Source organism: Chironomus tepperi, unplaced genomic scaffold (genome assembly GCF_022539635.2).
Source record: "Chironomus tepperi strain 1889 unplaced genomic scaffold, CSIRO-AGI_Ctep_v1 contig_445, whole genome shotgun sequence".
In the NCBI taxonomy this organism is placed as follows: Eukaryota; Metazoa; Arthropoda; class Insecta; order Diptera; family Chironomidae; genus Chironomus; species Chironomus tepperi.
Genome location: NW_027226567.1, coordinates 902125 through 908346, shown reverse-complemented (window position 1 = coordinate 908346; position 6222 = coordinate 902125).

The window sequence follows — 6222 nt, the reverse complement described above, 5'->3', positions numbered from 1 at the left end:
GATAACATTGACACATTCACATTACAGCGCACGCTCTTTTTGTATAATCATTTATTTACCATACGTTTTTTTTTTGAAAGCTCTTTTTCTTATACATGTATGTATGTTATTATATTTTCTCTTTTTTTTCTCTTCCTTCATCCTTTTGACAATTCTATTGACTTTTCTAAACGCTAAAGTTATGATATATTTTTGTTTCTGTTCTGTTCTGTTGTTTACGCTTTTGATACGAACAGTATATGCATTGAGGAGAGGAGTTGTACATGAATGTTGTCTATGAGGGATATTAAGGATGTTGTATGAATTGTATGAATAGAAATGATTTGATAACTGTCAGTGGCAGTGGTGTCACATGAGTTTAGACACAAGAGGAGAATCTCTTTCTAGTGCTTTGATTAGGAACGCGAAAAATTGGAAAATAAGTTTACTTTTTAATTTTCTTAAGACTACTAATTTAATTTTGGTAAAATAAAAGAGAGGAAGGTGTGGGACGATCTCTAAAAGCTGTTCTCGGAGTGTCAAGAGGCCTTACCACGACACTTGGAAGATGAAATACTGCAACTTGGGATTTCAACCCCGGAATTGAGTTGTATATAATATCTCAGAATTCAGTACATTTTAATACTGGGATTGTAAACCCTTACTGCAAACATTTTCTCAAAGAATCTCTAATCATTTACTACTAATTCCCATTTACCTAACGGACATTGGGAAAGGGATTGAATTTGTTTTTGTATGGAATGTAAAAATTTAGGTCGAAGGAGATTTTGGAATTTATTTATTGAGGCAGATTTGATTTCAAACTTCTTTCTCCCTCGTATGAATCTTCAAACAAGGACTCAAATATTTCATCAAATCGATAATACAAATACAATGAATTTGGCAAGGGACATGACAGTTACACATCAAATCAATTAGGTCCAAGTGCTTCATTCATTTATTAGAAATTGTTCATCTAACTACGTCTTTTGTCCCTTTAATGGACAGCTCAAAAATAGATCACTTATAATAAAGACATCACAACCAATTGACCCCACACATGAACACATACATCCATCCATCCATCCTTAATCTTACGCATTTTCAAATATTCAACAGTTTTTTGCTTACCGTTTTTCACCCTCTTAAAAGGTTATTCAAAATAAATAAAGATTTAATTCAACGATTATAAATTTTAAGCATGAATTTTATTTTTTTTTCTTAAATAAATATTTAATAAATCCTTTCAGTGCATACTGAATTATTTATTATCAACAAAACCGAATATTTTTTCTCATTTCTCACTTTCTCACTTCTGCAGTGATCGGTACATCAATTTTCATACTCTCTTAACTTCATCTAACATTCATGAATCTGATTAAATGCTTCTTGTGAATTAAAATTTAAAACTTTTTTTCATTTCTCATCCTTAATGCAACGCCATCTGGTTTAGATATGTTTGTATCTGTGAATGGCAATTGAATTTGCCTTCAAATCGTCAATATTTCATTTGGATAAGTTTACACAACAAGATTGTGCATACATACAGCAACAGAGAAAGCAATTTTTCATGTGGAATTTTCTCGGGATTGTCAAAAGGTATCATTATCGGCACAGGTGTGAAAGCTTTTTTTTTGGGTAATGATTAAAATGTTAACGACTAAGTGGATCATCATGAACCGAAAGTTTTTTTGATTATTTTTAGAATGTATGCCGTAAGAGATAATCGTTGTGCTTATTGTTAACGACTAAATGTATCATGGAAAGGTGGAATTAAATTATTTAAGGAATCTGTAAGTGAGATTCAAAAGGCTTTTTGGTTTGAAATATTTAAGGATGTAGGATTTATTGGATTTTTTTTTTGGGGATTAAATGGATTTTGGTTCCTAAAAGTATCTTTAAATGGATGTTCTTTGAGGTATTTATTCTGCAATTGTCTATAATTAGCATGAATTATAATCCCGAGCAGCACATTTTGTTAAACTGCTTTTGCTGCCTTAAAATGGTTGAAAATCAACCGTAATGGTTGCTATCAGGGCATCTTAAGGTTTAACCGTTACTCGAGTGACACAAATGAAGAAGGTGCCTACATTTGACACCGATATGGTTGAGCAGTGACAAAGACTTCTTAATTTGCGTTGCTCGGGTTAACATAGAGACATACCGGTACCCTAGCAATCAGAATCAGCTGTTCCGGTAATAATTTTACAACCATCACCAAAACCCTAAATTTTTCCAGCCTGTAGAACTTAACAATTCACCAAACAACCTTTAAGCTCCTTTTAAGAATGCTACAAGCCTCTTATTAAGCACAAAAACACCGAAAGAATAGAAGAAAAAAGTCCTTATCAGTAAAAGTAATAAGTATAATTTGTACTATTCATGCTATGAAGATGAATTATGACTTAAAGTTACTTCAAAGCTAATTTATCATTTGCAGCACTTGTCTTTTTTTCTTTAGAATTAATGGTGCAGTGTACTGCAAAAGGTATACTTATTTCCAATGCTGATATCGTTTATTTGCCTTTCTACAATCTTTTTCTGATGTTTAATTTATTATGAAAAATGAAAAGTGAATTTTATAATTAATAATTTTGAGGATTGTGAAGTGGATGGTGCACTAGATTCTCTGTTTCTTGGTGCTGCATATGCAGAGATTGAGTTATCGTATTGTTTTTGAAAAACGAAGGATTTGAATCCGGTTGTTGTGGTTAATCACAAGATACAAGGATGCAGTGTGTTCTGATTGGACATAACACACCCGAGAAATCTGTGTCTTAGGCTTTGTGACAGTTCGAATGAAGGACATAGTACAATTTGTTAATCTAAATACTATATGAACGTGTAGCTTTATCAAAACAACTTCACCATTAGTAACTCTTGTGGTGAAAGTAGTCAATTCAAGTCACAACGTGTAATGGACGAACGAGGCTAAAGAAGCTCTTACTTTGCTGATTTGCTGACTTTACAGGCCATACAGATCAATTGCGATGGCTTCCCTCAGATGACTTCCCAATCCATATGTAATTGCTTCATTTTTCAATTTTGGAATCTTAAAACTTCATACTTACCTCAATTTCCCTTTGTATTCAAACAATTTTCAAGATCAAACCTAAAAAAGTCTCCAATCATCTTTGTGTTTACTTCAATTCCTACAAGTATTCTGCCTACAATGATTTCAGATCATTTTCAAACACCTACATTAGATTATAATAAAAATACCTTTTAAAAATTCACAACTTTGTACCTAAATTTCCATTTGACTTTTTTTCAACTTTTCTTTTTTCTTGGGATATGTTTACTTTGATCTATTTAAATCATTACGTGCACATTTCATCTCGATTCCATTACTACAACACAAATGTTACTTATTGAAAGTTTGACAAGACATACCTATACATATTTGCATATCATTTAGGAAGAAAAAAAACGTCTTCATCGTAACATGGGTTGTCAAGAGACAGTCAGAATGTCAGAACGAAAATAGATAAAAGATAAATATGAGATGCAAATATGAACAATTATCCCAAAAAAAAATGTATGTAAGAAGTTCGTTGAAGTATTTTGTCATCTTAAATATTTTAATTGCTAACAAGAAGTTGACGAAAGCAGTTGCAGAGAAATTTTTATATTCACACCGTTTTCACGTGTGAATGTATTGGATTTGTTCAGATTGGAAAACAGTTTTTTTGATTTTCAAGGCAAACTAAGCATAATGACAAGTCTGTGATCTATCTGACAATTGTTGTGCCTTTCAATCTATGCAAAAAACTATTTGAAATTGTTGTGGCATTCTGAGAAAACCGTAAAAATATGCCTGTAAGCAAGCAAACAAGCAAACAAGCAGAATCATCAAGAAATCTTAACGAAACATCGCAGAGACTTCTAGTTTTTCTTGCAATCGATCCGATGCTAATAGAAGAGCTGATTAGTTTTTGGGCATACCAGGAACAGCCGTTGCTAATCTAAAAAAGCAAAAACTTTCGTTTTCATACAAAATTTCAAAATCAATGTTTTCTATGATTTTTGAAACATTGAACTTTGTCATGAAAATTACCAAAAATATTTAAAACCTTCCACATCTAATGGAGCTATTCCTCAAACATTAGCCAAGCGAAGCTTGGCCTACCCGCTGGAGCCTGATTCCTCAAACATTAGCCAAACGTAAGCTTGGCCTACCCGCTGGAGCCTGATTCCTCAAACATGTGCCAAGCGAAGCTTTCCTACACCAATGAGCCTGATTCCTCAAACATGTACTTGGTCTACAGCCTGATTCCTCAAACATGTGCCAATGTACCCGCTGGAGCCTGATCCCTAAACATTTGCCAAGCGAGGTTCAAGATACCCGCTGGAGCCTGTTCCTCAAACATTCGCCAAGACATACCTGGATGCCTGATCAATAACATTTGCCATAGCGAAGCTTATTTTAGTTCTTGTGTACCCGCTTAAAGCCTGATCCCTCAAAATTTGCCACGAGGTTCTTACCCGCTGGAGCCTGATTCCTAAACATTTGCCATTGCGAAGCTTGGCCTACCCGCTGGAGCCTTTTAACTGATTCCTCAAACATGACTGCCAGCGAATGCTTTTTACTACTCCTGTCTGGAGCCTGATTCCTCAAACATTCGCCAAGCGAAGCTTGTGATTGCCAGCTAGACTGATCCCTCAAACATTTGCCAAGCGAAGCTTGGCCTATGCTGGAGCATGATCCCTCAAACATTTGAAGCGAAGCCTTGGCCTACCCTCTATCCCTCAAACATTTGCCAAAGGTTCGGCCTACCCGCTGGAGCCTGATTCCTCAAACATTCGCCAAGCGGAAGCTTCGTTACTCCTGGAGCCTATTCTAACATTTGCCAAGTGAAGCACCCGCTGGAGCTGATCCCTCAAACATAAGCGAGGTTTACCCGCTGGAGCCTGATTCCTCAAACAAGCGAAGCTTGGCCTACCCGCTGGAGCCTGATTCCTCAAAAATGTGCCAGCGTAAATTTGTTTACCCGCTGTTTGCCTCAAACATTTACCAAGCGAAGCAGCAACACAGATTCTGGAGTTGATCCCTCAATACATTTGAAACGAAGCTTGGCCTACCCGCTCAAGGAGCCTGATCTTCAGAATTTGCCATGCGACAGCTTGGCCATTACCCAAGACTACAGCTGATCCCTCAAACATAAAGCGATTCGGCCTACCCGCTGGAGCCTGATTCCTCAAACATTTGCAAAAGCATGTTGATGGAATACCGTAAAGTGGAGCTTGATCCCTCAAACATTTGCCAAATGCGAATGGACTACCCCCGCTGGAGATCCCTCAAACATTTGCCAAGCGAGGCTTGGCCTACCCGCTGGAGCCTGATCCCTCAAACATTTGCCAAGCGAAGCACTTGGCCTACCTCTGGAGCTTGATCCCTCAAACATTTGCCAAGCGAAGCCTCTGCCTACCCAACTGGAGCCTGATCCCTCAAACGTTTGCCAAGCGAAGCTTGGCTTACCCGCAGACTTTTTATTGACGGTGTGAATATATCCGCATTGGGTTTCTACCCGATACACTTTTGTTTGAACTTTGTGCAGCTATTAATAAGATGAGTATACTTAGAATCATACAGCATCTGCTTGATGAATTTTACCGAAAAATGTCATAAGTTGAGACTCTTAACTTTAAAATTTGCTGACAATTTAGATTAGAGACAAACATACTGATGACTTGATCTATTTAATGTATGGATTAAGATGCTTTGGAGGTGTAGTTTCCTTCTTCCTTTTTGGACGAAATTCTACAGTTTGCAGGAGTGTTTTAGGACAAAATACTAACTAAAACTGCTTGACCTCACTAAGGCGTATCAATTTATAAAATACGAAGTTGCCCTGACGAGACTGGACTAGCTGACTTTGATCCATTTTTACGACGATAAATGTGGCTTTTTGGGCTTTGTAGATTCCAGAGATGGAGATCCTAGGTTATCTATTTACTACAGCACTGCTGTTCAAAAATTAACGTGTTTTGTGACTAGTTGTGTGTCTTGAGCCAAGGTGTTGAAAATCTCATGATTAGTCATCGTTACTCATCATTTGTCATCCTTAGAATCAGATGTACAACCAGTCAAATCCATTAATATTGAATGCCAAGCATACCAACAAGAATCCTTACCTTTGATCTAATCAAAAAAGCTCCAATCCTAACATTTGGATAATAACGTAATGCAAAGCATGATGTACACCATAATAAGCATGTCTGATAACTAATCTAATATCAAAC